Source organism: Leptinotarsa decemlineata, unplaced genomic scaffold (genome assembly GCF_025532065.1).
Source record: "Leptinotarsa decemlineata unplaced genomic scaffold, Ldec_3_MD MMD2_P_RNA_scaffold_14, whole genome shotgun sequence".
Taxonomy (NCBI): domain Eukaryota; kingdom Metazoa; phylum Arthropoda; class Insecta; order Coleoptera; family Chrysomelidae; genus Leptinotarsa; species Leptinotarsa decemlineata.
The window spans coordinates 8,893,207-8,907,557 of NW_027412528.1; the positions used below are offsets into that span (position 1 = coordinate 8,893,207).

Sequence of the window (14,351 nt, forward strand, 5' to 3'; positions counted from 1 at the left end):
ATATTTATCCAGTGTTATTACATTCTCACATTTAATATTTTTTTCATCATTCTTAGTGAACTTCGTTTTCAACTATGTCGTGTAGGAAATGCTGCATTTCAAAGTGTTCAGCATCTGCACCGCTACACAAATTTCCAAATCCTGGAAAATATCTACAAAAATTCAGAATATGGGTGCACTCTATCAATGACAGGGATATCAATGAAATGGACCCAGTAATGGTATATCACTCTAAAAGAATTTGTCATAAACATTTCGATGCTAAATACCATTCATCGATGTCGAGTAGACTTCAAACAATGGCTGTGCCTACATTATTTTTGAGAGGTAAGAAAAACATCTCCATTCAATTCTTGAACGTCCAAACAATAAAACAATTCAGGTAAAATTATTCTTCTCATCATTAACAGTCAGTTCTGACATCTCAATCCTCATATTAGCGTGACTTCTGAGATGCGTAAAAATCTCAATTTGAATATTTCATTGCCACAATTATTTTGAACCTTCATCTAAGCAGTTTTTAATAAGTTTGCCTACTATTTTATTTTCAGATGAAATTGATATATTCGATCCAGATCAGTCGTCAACTTCTTCAACCGTGCCATTGACATTGGTTTTGGAACCGGATTCCTCTAATGGTATGTACTGGTTTGGTTATTTCTTCATTACCATATCTTGCGTTTTCACGAATAAGTTTTCATATCAATTAATTTATTGGTGGAGTAATTGACATTATTCTTTTTCAGAAAATGCTATTGGTTGTCTGATGTCACCATTTCAGCTCCTGAAGCATTCAGGAGTTTGTAAGCAGGCAATCACACCAAGAAAAAAAAGTTATATGCATCAGTGAAAGTATTGCAAAAAACAATGAATAATATGAGGAACAGTAAAAAAAAACCTTAGCAAAAGATTACGTGAAGCTGAAACATTCAAGGATAAATATGAATTGGAGCATAACATGGAAAAGCTGAATTCCTTGGCAGCAATACTGATTCGATTGCAATTTCGAGAATCAAGTAAGTGCAAGAAACTAAGGCGTTTTACTCTTGACGAAAAGTTACTCTCTGTGGCCCTTTACAAACAGAGTCCCAAATGTTATGCACTTCTGTCAAAAATATTCGTTCTGCCAAGTAAGTCAACATTAGGAAGGCTACTTGCCCTAGTAGTTGGAAGACCAGGCATCCAAGATGTTATCTTTGAATCACTTCAAGAAATGACAAAAGAAATGAATTCCTCTGAAAAATATGTACCGGTTCTGTTTGATGAAATGGCAATTTTGCCTAGTCTTCATTTCAATGAATATACTGGCTTCGTAGAGGGCTTTGAAGACATGGGTGGAGATATTTTTGATAGCTGCATTGCAGATCATGTCCTAATGTTTATGATCAGAGGTTTGAAAAAACAATGGAAAGCTCCTATCTCTTACCATTTTTCCAGTAGAGGGGGTGCAAAAACCTTGCAAATGAAACAGTTATTAACTGAAATAATAAGAAAATTAATAAACATCGATCTAAAACCTCTGACAGTAATATGTGATCAGAATAATATTAGTGTCATCAATATTCTAATGAATGACACCAAAGAGAAATATTTGAGATGTGGTAACATATCCACATATCGAGAAGATTCTTTCGAAATTGATGAATTCAAAGTCTATCCTATTCTGGATCCTCCTCATTTGTTAAAAGGAATGAGAAATAATTTTATCAAAAAGGATTTACATTATTCAAAAAATGATGTCAGGAAAACAGCAAAATGGGAGCATGTACGAAAGCTTTATGAAAATGATAACGGACCAATTGACGGTTTAAAAGTTCTGCCACATATTACTGATGAACACATCTATGAGAATAAAATTAGAAAAATGAAAGTGAAGAATGCAGCTCACATTTTCAGCCAGAGGTTTGCATCAACTCTTCAGTTGGCCAGTCAGATTGGTGAGTATCTCTTTTTCTATATTTTTCATTGCATAATTTTTGTTAAGGATTAAATCTGATTATTTCAGTTTCAAATATTTTGATTAGTACTGGTGCATAGCTCAATTATATTTATATCAGATACAATTTTTACTACGAAACCTACATATCAAACTGAACATTGATAGGTTTATGTGTATACTACATTTATTGTTGTTTTATTGCAGATTCTGCAAACAAAATCGGAATCCATGTGGAGCATACATCTGAATTACTGTTTTTTTTCGATCGTTTATTTGACTCTTTGAATGGTTCAAAAAAAATCCAGAGAAGGGAAAAATATTACGGTGTGGTTTAAGTGACACCTCTGATCACCTTCGTTTTTGGAATGAAGAAGCCCTGTTACTGCTGGATGGGATGGAGTTTCAGAGAATAAAGAAAAATGATCAAAGAAGGCCTCCCAGCCTGAAGAATTGGTCATTCGTCATAAAAAATGTGAAGAATATTTGGCAGGTTCTGAAGTCCAATGGTTTTGATTATTTGTTAACAAGACGGCTGAACCAGGATCCGCTTGAAAATATGTTTGGTCAATTGAGAAGCTTTGGAGCCTTATACACCAATCCTTCAGCTTCCCAATTCAGAAGCATTTATAAAACTGTGCTTTTTAATACAGCCCTCTCATTTTACAGAAATTCATTCAATTGTGAAGATGACAAATGTGAAAACTTGTTTAATTCTTTGAAGGGACTGTTTTGTGAACGTAACGCTGACATTAATGTTACTGAAGCTATACAATATGCAGATATAACATATAATCAGAGTAGCACTCTATCTGGAAAGTTGAATGAGTTGTCCACTAGTTATGTAGCTGGCTTCCTTTTGAAAATAATCAGGAAAAGTATAATATGTTCAAATTGCAAAAACACAATGTTTTCAACCAATTATGAATCTCATGCAAATAGACTCATTTCTATTAGAGAATATGGTGGTGGCTGGGCTAGAAGGCTTTGTTACCAATCCCCTTCATTTGTTTCATGTTTTTATGATATTTATAAAAGTATACACTTTTGTTTTGATAGACAACCACATTCAAGAACACTGGTTTATTTAATCAAACAAATTGTTAATGCACAAGTTGATTTTGAATTTTTAACATGTGAAAATCAACATAAATTAAGCGTTATTGATTTGATTTTGAGAATTGCAATTAGAACCATATTGCACCATTTCTGTAAAAGTGTGAATAGAATTATGCAAGGAAAATCCATACCCTATACTGGTACTAATTCAGTTAAGATTCAGGCATATAAAATCTATTTAAATAGAATTAAAAAAAAACTGAAGAAGCCACCACATGTAATAGTTTAGGTGCTTGATATTATATTATTGTTTTATTTGATTAACCTGTTTTATTTACTATGCCAAACTTTATAACATTACAATTATTTACCCTCATATGCGAATTATGTTTCATGAACTGTTACATATGAATATTATTTCTATCTTGCTATTGGAATCAACCATAGCAATGACTTTATATAGTTAATTTTTGAAATTGACTGCTTCCTTCCTTTTTTTGGAAGATTCCCACATTTCTTGTATCGAGATGGAGTAGTAGAAAGCCAAAAACTTTCAATCCCAAAGACTTTATTTTGATTTCAGTAGCAAATTAGAATATGTAACACTTTCAAAGTAAACAACGGTTGAGCTAATAAACTATGAGATTGGAACCTTTGGTGAAAAATTGAAACTTCTCCTAGAGATCAATTACCCTAACACCAAACTGATATTTTTTATACTCGACGCGTGTTTCGCTAACAAGGTTAGCATCTTCATATATCAATTTTCTTCTGAAGATGCTAACCTTGTTAGCGAAACGCGCGTCGAGTGCAAAAAATATCAGTTTGGTGTTAGGGTAATTGATCTCTAGAAAAAGTTTCAATGATTGCGTTTAAGTTTCCCGCTTATTTGTTTAGTTCCGATTCTAAGTTATAGAGGGAGCTGAAAATCGTTGCCAGCTGACAGCATTGTCGTCAACTATGCATGCTCATAATTTGACAAATCGTTGCTGTGACATCTACAGGTTGAAACAACGAACTACAAAAGCATCTTCGACCAATACCATTGCCGTGGGGAGTCTATATAGTAGATGGTTTGTGGTGTATTCCGATCACCTCGAGATGACAGTAATAATTGCATATAAAAAGGCTAGCGGCGCAACTGCGAGTTAGTCTGCGTAGGAAAGGCGAAGGAAGCGAAACTGTCTATTGTGAAATAAAGTAACACCTTTCAATAAAAGTATTTTGATTTGACTTATTGTTTTTATGTGTGATTTGTTAGTATGGAAAAGAAACGAAAAATCGACAGTGAATGAGTCCAGTAATAAGGCGCTATGTTTAATTTGTAATGAAACCACAGCTGTTCTTAAAGACTATAACATTAAACGACACTATGAATCAAAACATCTTTAAAGTTACTCCAACTATACAGCAGCAATCTTTGTTTACCAAAGCGAATACTGAACAAGAGTCTGCAACTCGCGCCAGCTTTCGTGTGGCTCTTGAAATCGGAAAACGTGGCAAACCATTCACCGATGGAGAAATGATAAAAGAAGGCTTGATTGCAGTAGCCGAAGAAATATGCCCCGAAAAGGTAAATTAATTTAAAAGTGTCAGTTTGTCACCAAACACCGTGGCTCGGAGGGTGCAAGACATCGCAGAAAATATATCATCGCAGTCTGTCTGACAAAAATGGACATCTTGAGTGGTTTTCTCTAGCATTGGATGAGCCAACGGATGTGTCAGATACTGCTCAGGTGTTGATTTTTATTCGCGGAGTAGATAAAAGCTATGAAGTGTATGAAGAACTTCTTGATATTGATAGTATTCACGGCGCGACAACTGGGGCAGATATTTTTAAGGGAGTTGAAAATGCCATTTATAAAAAGAACCTTTGATGGAGAAATTTGAAATCTATAACAACTGATGGAGGCAAAAATATGTATGGTAAAAATAAAGGAGTGGTTGCACTTGTGTCAAAGGCTGTAGAAAATGATGGTGGTTCAAAACCATTAGTCTTACATTGTATCATTCATCAACATTCCTTGTACGGAAAATGTTTGGATATGTCTGAAGTTCTAAAACCAGTCATATCAGTTGTTAACTTCATCAGATCCGCTGGGCTGAATCACCGACAATTCCGAGAGTTTATTCAACAGATTGGAGAAAATGATTTACCATATCATACTGCCGTACCCTGGCTTAGTTGCGGAAAAGTCCTTAAGCGCTTTTTTGAACTTCGAGCAGAGATCGAAATTTTTTTAAATGAGAAGCAGCGCCCTTTTGCCGATTTAGAAAATAGTGAATGGACGTGGAAGTTAGCCTTCTATGTCGATTTGACAAATCATATGAACGAACTGAATTTGAGATTGAAAGGAGAAAATCAGCTTCTCCCTGATTTATACACCAATATCAAATCCTTCAGGCAAAAATTAATACTACTACATACATACTATTTCAATCGCAATTACGTAAAAAATGTTTCACACATTTCGAAACATGTGAAATATTCAGCCACACTACAGAGACTGAATTTCTCGTCAATTTTGCAATCTAAACTTTGAGTTCTTTGAAGATAAATTTTGATACTCGTTTTTCAGATTTTGATGTCATTGCGAATGAAATTAAGTTTTTTCAAAATCCTTTTGATTCTGACATTGAAACCCTGGCTTCGGAAGTCCAAATGGAAATTATTGATTTACGGTGCAGTGATATGCTTAAGAACAAATATCAAAATTCATCTTTGTTGGAATTTTATAAGAGTCTTCCACTGGAACAATTTGATAATTTGCATAAATTTGCTCGTGGGTTGTTTTCTGTTTTTGGTACTACTTACTTGTGTGAGAAAACGGTTTCCAAGATAAGTACACAAAGAATGTTATCAGTTCTCAATTAACCGATGAGCACCTTAAATCTCTTTTAATAATTGGTACAAGTAAAATTGATCCACAACTACAAAGTATTGTCGGTGGAAAATCACAATTACATAAATCTCATTAGTGTTTTTGTTTTATTGTGATTCATTTCAATTATTTGTTAGTTATTAATATGCTTAATATAATATACTTAACATACTTAAGTTAAGTTTTCTTTGTCATCATTTCTGTCGTTAAGTTTTACCTTGCAAGTAAATAAAACCGAGTAATTATCATTCTGTGTTTTGTTCTTCAACTCATCACAGCAATAGTAAAAACAATTAGGTAATCATTGGCTGTCGCGGGCCAGATTGATGACAGTAAATCATTGGCTGTCGCGGGCCTGATTGATGACACTGGCAGACCGGATTTGGCTCGTGGGCCATAGTTTGGAGACCCCTGTTCTAGAAAAATAGACTACATAACTTGACTTATTAAATAGTTACCTTCTGCAATTGAAAATCTGGCAATGATTTCGTTGATGGTCTAATTGACAGCTATCCAATTACAACTATCTGCGAAATGGAACAACCTTTCAACCAACATCAAAGTGTGAATAGTACACAGCCCTGTCTACAAATTTGTGAAGCCAATCACCTGAAAAACAATATTGGACATAAATATATTGATCAAAATCAATAAGACTGACTATGTTATAAAATGACGAAGTAGGTTGAAGGAATTGGCTCTTTTGAAACAAAAACCCCGCATTTATTGGCCTGAGTTGATATAAATATATATAATATTCATCTTTATACATCAGACTTCTTTTTGGAATTTGGAGACGTTAGAGGATATCACATACATTACGCAACATCAGACGGTTGAACATGGCTAATAGGAGACATGTACATAGTGCAAATCTCATTCATACAAATTCAAATTTATTATTTGGGTCATAACAAAGCTACAACTTCAGAACATGTCACAAAATACCATTAAATTAACATATGCCAAAAGTAAAATATAAAATCTTCAGAAGATACAGTGCAATAAAAATAATAATACAGTACATACATACAATCGTGAAAGGCATCTTTGCTCTATGGTCCAGAGAGTGAATGGAAAATCATTAATACCATATAGGGGATTTTCCGTAAGTAATGTCTTTAAATGTTTTTTTAATTTACCATAGTTCAGAGAGCGTACTGTAAGAGGTAGGGCATTGTACATTTTAATATCAATAGTATCGTCCATTCTTTGTAAATGGGTTTGAGGTAAAATCAAATTATCTTCATTTCTAGTAGTGTGACCGTGTATATCGGACACAACAGATTAACTAATAATGTTTTGTTTGTCATATAGTAACTTTACAAAAATTATCAGAGAGTAAAGTGTCATTATTACCAACGTTTTAAAGATTGGTTTGCAGGAGTCTTCAAAATTAGCTCCTATGATACATCTTACAGCCCTCTTCTGAATGAAGAATATAGCATTTAAATGAAACTGAGCTGTCGAGCTCCAGACAGACAAGCCATATCTAATAATGGATTTGAACAGTGCATAATAAGTAGTTATTGCAGCGGATTGGTTAATAAGTTGTTCAACTTTTCTTATAGCAAATACTGCACAAATTATTCTATTGCAAATTGTATATATATGTATGTTCCATAATAGCCTGACATCTATATCTACACCCAGAAATTTAGTGTGCAGCATGTCTAGGTTGTTTTCTACATTGAAAAATAGCCTGGATTCGAAAATGAGACTTGGTTTTTTTTTCATTGAGTATGAGCTTGTTTGTCAAGAACCAGGTTTTTGCTTGTTCCATAACTTCCCCAAGGATTGTAGCCGGACACTCCCCTTTATTGATACTGATGCCAAATGTGGTGTCATCAGCATACATAATTGTCTCGATATATGAGGTGAACATATTTGGCAAATCGTTAATATAAGTAATAAGTCTTCATAATATAATAGTACATAAGTAGAAAAACTAGCTACAAAGGTGCAATTTCGTTAAATTGTTAAATTTTCCAAACTGCACCAACAACATCATTTATGTTGTAAAATGCTTGGCTTACAAGTGCTCGCTTCACAAGTTTTTCCATTCGTGATATAATACATTATTTTTATTTCACATACACATTTCTATACACAACACATTATATACATGGTACACACAAACATTGAAAGAAAAGACATCCAATAAAAATAATAATTTTTGTGATTTGCCTCAAAATATATTTTTTCAAATCATACGGTTCCACATTTAACAGAAGTTGTTTCATTTCATTCTTGCGGAAGAGTATTATATATTTTGCCATACAATGCTTCGGATTGTTTTTCAGTATTCACCAAATTCATTTCAGCTGTTCTAATGATCTCCTTGCGTTTGATATTGTATTCATGTATCAAATGATGATCCAAATATAGCTTATGATATATTCATTAATAAAATAATGAATCTGATAAATATTTTATTCAAGCCAAAAAAAATTAATACTAAAAATGAAGACACAAAAAACTGGATGACTAAGGACATTAGAATATCATGTAAAAATAAAAAGAAACTATCAAAAGAAATTAAAACAACTTATATCAAATGAACAATACCGACAATACTGCAAAATACTAAAAAATGTTATCAAGAAGTCGAAGGTAATATCTGACAATCAATATATTTCAAATGCTTCAAATAAAGGAAAGGCAACATGGTCACTAGTTAAAAAATACACTGGGAAAGCAAAAAATGAAAGCGATACAATTTTAAGAAACCTAGATACAGAAAACGTAAATAAAAAACTGGTTCTAGATAAAGTAAATAGTTTTTACATAAATCAATGCTCGGAACCTGCGAATCCAAAATTAAATAACCCTGCTAGTATCCTTTCCAAACCAGCAAACAATAAAATAAATAATCCTTCCAGCTTACCATCAGCGAACCAAACTCTATTTCTTACACCAACAACTGAAAGTGAAATTTATAGCATAATACTATCTCTAAAAAACGTCAGATTTGTCGGCTATAATGAAATTCCTGTAAAACTACTGAAATTCACTGCGCAAGAACTTTCAAAACCCTTAACACTGATTGTCAACATGATGCTTAGTAATGGCATATTTCCCAATAAATTGAAAATTGCTCACATAAAAGCAATTTTCAAAAAAGGTGATAGAAATCGAATTGAAAATTATAGTCCAATAGCTCTACTATCGACCATTAGTAAAATATTCGAAAAAGCCGTATATAATCGCCTTATAGCCTATCTAGAAAAGTTTGAGTTATTGAGTGACACCCAAAATGGCTTCCGAAGACGCAAATCTACTACACGAGCGATTTATCAAGCCTTGTGGACAGTGCTAAATAGTCAAAATGAAAGAAAACACACTTTAATGATTTGTCTAGATCTGTCAAAAGCTTTTGACAGTGTCGACCATAATATACTAATAGGCAAGCTTAATGCCTATGGAATCGGGGGAATCTCAGCAGATTTAATAAAATCATACTTGCAAAATAGGAAACAAATAGTAGTTGAAAAATGCCATCTCACTAACGAAAACATACAGTCAGATGAATTAACAATCTTGAGAGGAGTTCCGCAAGGATCAATCTTAGGGCCGTCGATATATATTTTGTATACCAATGAGCTAGCAAATGCTATTGATTTCAACACTGTGCAGTTTGCAGATGACACAAGTGTAGTAATCAAGGAACATAGTATTGAAGAATTAGACAGAAGTGTGTTTGAAGCACTGAATACATTGGAAGATTGGTTCACACATAATCACTTAAAGTTGAATATAAACAAAACACAAGTAATAAAGTTTTCCCGACAATCAACTGCATGTGAATACTCAGCCTCAGATGGTAGATCAACAATATCAGCTTGCAAAAGTACAAAGTTCTTGGGAATTGAGCTTGATCTTAGATTGGACTGGAAATCTCACCTAACCTCAATAATACAAAATATTACAAAATACTGCTATGCTCTAAGAGTACTAACAAGATCAGTAGATATAAACGCTGCTATGTGTGTCTACTACGCACAAGTTCACTCAAGGATCAAGTACGGTTTAATATTCTGGGGTGCTTCGACAGATGTCCCCAAGATATTTAAGATGCAAAAGCGATGCCTTAGAGTTATATTTAACCATAAACAAACTGATAGTTGTAAACCCTTATTTATAAAAAATAAAATACTAACCTTATACAGCCAGTACATTCTTGATACTATACTATTTGTTAAGGAAAACAACAAACTTTTTGAGAACTCTAAAAAGACACACATATACTCTACAGGAAATAAGTCAGACTTGACCTGTAATACTCCAAACTTCTCATTTATTCAAAAAAACGTACGGCATACTCTAATAACAATTCACAACAAACTCCCTCTTACAGTGAGGGAATTCGATAAAACAACATTAAAAATAAAATTAAAAGCATTTCTACTTGAAAAAGCATACTATGCAACTGATGAGTATTTAAGTGATACTATTATTATTTGATCTATTTGACTGCTTTTACTACAATCATGTACTCGTAAGAGCCTATATCTACATGTATTAATATTTTTATATGTATGCATATATTTTTGTGCAGTTTATATACTGTACATCTTTCCTTCCTCTTTTAACCTAATATTATTGTGATTTATGTTTATATTTATACTGACATGTTCTATGCCTTCAGGGGTACTGTATTTTTATCCTGAACAAATGAATTTTATCTATCTATCTATCACCGCCCCAGTAGTATATTTATATGCATTTTTATGAGCGTATAATATAGCTGCGAGTATATATAAATATGAGACAGTGAGATTCTCTAGATCAATGAAAAAAAGGTTTTGCATGATCAGTCGTTTGCTTCAACCATCCCTCTAATTATTTTTTCTGAGTTATACAAAATTCATTATTATGAATAAACTTATTATGAATGAAACCCTGTATTATCTACATAAAAAAATTACTTTTGGTTCCGACATCCACAGTTTCAATGTTCAAGTTCAACGTTATTTTGACTCCTCCAGCCTTCAGAACAGAAACATTCAAATGTTCATTTTCATTTCAAATCACCAGAATATATAATGAAATCTCCCAGAAGATAAAACACAAATGAATCTCACATTCCAAAAAATCACCTAAAGTTATATTTACTTCAAAATCGACAGTAATCAGGTAGTGAGTCCCCAGTCATTCTTTATTCTTTTTTTTTTCATTTTCATTTCATTGAAATATGATCATTTTTTTTCTGCACCATCACTTATATATACAAACTTATCATAAATCAACGATATCAATAAATTATATTCTAAATTTACAGATCAACTCTACGTAATAGAGCAACACTTGAACAACAGCAACCCCAGTAAACTTTTTTTTTCTCTTCACATTTTATTCTGAAAATGAAACACACTGTCTATATGTAAAATCATTACTGATAATTTATGAAGGTTGAGTGGAAGAACAGTTTATTTTAGAGACGTGTCTCTACAAAAAGTAAACTCTGCCTTTTAGTTCAATTTATATTTAGATTAAAATATTAAAATAGTATCTAACAAGTGGAAATTATAAAGATATTAGTATTATTATTATATCTTTGCATAAGTAAAACAAAAACAACTGTGAATACTATCACTGATCACCCAATAAGGGACAGTGTTTAGAGATGGATGGTCAAAATTTCAAGAAAGTGGTCTATTTATTTTTGATCCTACTGAGCTCTTTCAGTATCATGTATTACAAAGATTGCCATTTGCGTTTTTATAAATGACTATAACATGGCTTCAGTGATATGTGACATCATGACACGCGTAACATTCACCTTTTAGCTGAACCTTTCCTTGTATACCTGAACAAAACTTATATTTGAACTCATGAGTGCAACTAACAATCCATCTACTCAACTTGGAGAAAAAAACCAATTTGGTTCAATAAATAACAACAATCATTAATATTTCTGTAATTCTCCACATTCAATGCCCTGCATCTCGAAAACTGGTCATAGTATCGGATGTAGAATTAATACCTGTCAAAATGTTATAAAAATCGTTATATAATTTTGCCATTGAAAAATCTGGGAAAATCCAACAAACTGAAAAGTAAGCGAGATGACATCTCCCCTTGTGAAGATGACATCTGTCGGATAAACAAAAGAATGAATCAAAGATAAAAGAGATCACCCAAAGCAGTCAAGTTGCAAAACCAAGCTTCAACATTCAACTGCAGAAAAGATTCTTCCTCGTTCACTTAAAAACAACTGGTTGAAGCCTTGGGCCAAAAACAAAGCATTCATGATCCAGCACCAGGCGGTGATATTTTGACCCACTCATTTCTCTGTAGACTCATTTCTCTGTAGACTCATTTCTCCTTGAAAGACAAACCTAATTTCATCTTCCTTTTTGTTCACAAATGCTTTGTTTTTGGAGTCAGGTTACAACTAGTTGCCCTGCAATGAAAGACAGAAAAAAATATGTTCAGCGATCAATGCTTCGCAAATGACTGACTTGATAAGGATTTTTTACGTTAGTCCAGCACAAGAATCACTGATTCTTCTAGATCTCTTCATTTGTTCCTAAAACTATTGTTATTAATATCTATGTACAATTGTATACCTTCAGAGTGTTCGAACAATGAATTTTTTGTATTAAATGAGCTGTAGCTCAAAAGCTGCTGAGCTAAAAATACAAATCAAATCTTTCAAAAATTCAGAGTAATATTATGTTCAAAACATATTTTTCTCACGAAAACAAAAAGTGGTTAATAGAATGGATTGAGTATAACCAGTAGATCATTTTTTATTTTCAACAGCACATCTTTTCAAATAATCTGCATCTTTGAAACTAAATAAGAAATGAATACAATACACTTTAACCTTTTTCCCTCTTGGTACAGAAACATGGTTTTGATAATATTGACATTGTGTTATTCCTGGATCGTTTCAAGAAAGCTTTGTAGTACGCACTTGAAAAATGCATAGTTGAAACCAAAAATGATGCCACCTTCTGTATTCAAATCAAATACAATCTCAAGTTACTGAAAAACACCCCATCTCACCTGTGGATAAGATTCCATTGCTGAAGTTGCTGTGAAATTTCACAAAAGAAGTTGTAATTTTTCAGAAGAAGCAGTGATTCCATATTCATTCCATATATTCTATTCCCACTTATCAAAAACAAATTAGTGAACGGGAATCTCAAACTTGAAATTTCCGTTGAATCTTGATGTACTCCCACGGGAATTCAAAAACTAAAATGGCTACAATCCAATATGCATACGTGGCACAGAACCACAGAATAGTAAACAATACAACAGTGCGCACTCAGAGTAATGTCATTACTCTGAGCAGTGCTTCCGTGCATTCCATTAAGCGCTCAAAACCATCAAAATGCTACTTTAGCCGCGGTCGACTGGGGTCGTTGTAGTCGTGGCGAAATCACCGACCTAACCTTAAAGGTTATGTCGATGGATCACATTTTCATGCGAAGAGCTTCATTATTTCTTTCCAAAATGATTGGTTGGGTAACAGGATTGATTATTCATAGAAAAACAATGATTTTTTGCTATTGTTTTGGGTTTAATCAAATTTTTCATTGGTGCTCTGTAAAAATGAATTTTCAGAACATGCCTTCAACAAGCTTCATATAGGCATAGGCTGTTCACGTTAAGAAGAGAATGACTTCATTTTTGGTAATTTTGTATATCCATCATAACAACGTCAAAATTCCCACTGAAATGCGTTCAACAGTAATGAAACTAGTAACATTTCATTTTGTAAGTTGCTGAACTGCTAGCAAAATTTCAGAGGTTGCCGAATCGAAAAAAACTCGAACATTGTCAGTCTTTCTTTTCAGAACTAAGCATTTCTTTTGATAAGACCTGCGTATATTCAATATGCCTAAAGCATTGTCGAAATAATCCCAACAAATACTAAAAGTAAGTGAGGATAATAGCAATGAAACATATCAACAGTACAAAAAAAAAATTAAAGTTCGAAATAGTGCACATTTTGGCAACGCCGTAACTTGTCATCTTGTGACTGCATTCACTTCGTAACGTGAACGACCTATAACTGTTGTCATAATGAAACAATAATATATTTTCAATAAAATTATTCAACGAAAAAGGATTCCCTAAGTTGAATATATGTATAACTTATTTCAAAAATCATTACACATTTTACATAAATAAAAAATGAACATAGGGAATTTGCATGATTTTTTTTGTCTTAAATTAATCATTTAGACTGAGTGTTACTAACTTCATTCCGGTTTGAAGGCCGTCGTAGTTTGGAACTGCTTCCTAACGTTTCGCCAGCACGAATGGCTGGCTTCTTCAGAGGTTTATTGATCTTAATGGTTCATCGATGAACCTCGGTTACTTTGGCAATAAAGTTCATCAATATTTTGTATTTTCTATTATCTTTCCCGAAACAGTGGAAAATGTATTTTGAAGGCATCATGAATATTTGAAATGACGGAAATTATAGAAAATAGTGGAAAGTAAATGAAAAATAC

The 14,351-nt window shown here is 33.0% G+C and overlaps 3 long non-coding RNA genes across 3 annotated transcripts; 2 read left to right on the forward strand and 1 right to left on the reverse strand.

Moving 5' to 3' along the window:
* Positions 1-564: 564 nt before the first annotated feature.
* On the forward strand, positions 565-1,115 carry LOC111516255 (uncharacterized). The gene is made up of 2 exons (XR_012466109.1): positions 565-638; positions 747-1,115. It is a non-coding gene; the product is annotated as an uncharacterized lncRNA (long non-coding RNA).
* On the reverse strand, positions 1,037-13,120 carry LOC141483460 (uncharacterized). Its single transcript, XR_012466104.1, has 3 exons — positions 12,892-13,120; positions 6,336-6,486; positions 1,037-1,478 (listed from the first exon to the last, which is right to left on the reverse strand). It is a non-coding gene; the product is annotated as an uncharacterized lncRNA (long non-coding RNA).
* Positions 1,651-3,315, forward strand: LOC141483470 (uncharacterized). The gene is made up of 2 exons (XR_012466114.1): positions 1,651-1,937; positions 2,144-3,315. It is a non-coding gene; the product is annotated as an uncharacterized lncRNA (long non-coding RNA).
* Positions 13,121-14,351: the final 1,231 nt, after the last annotated feature.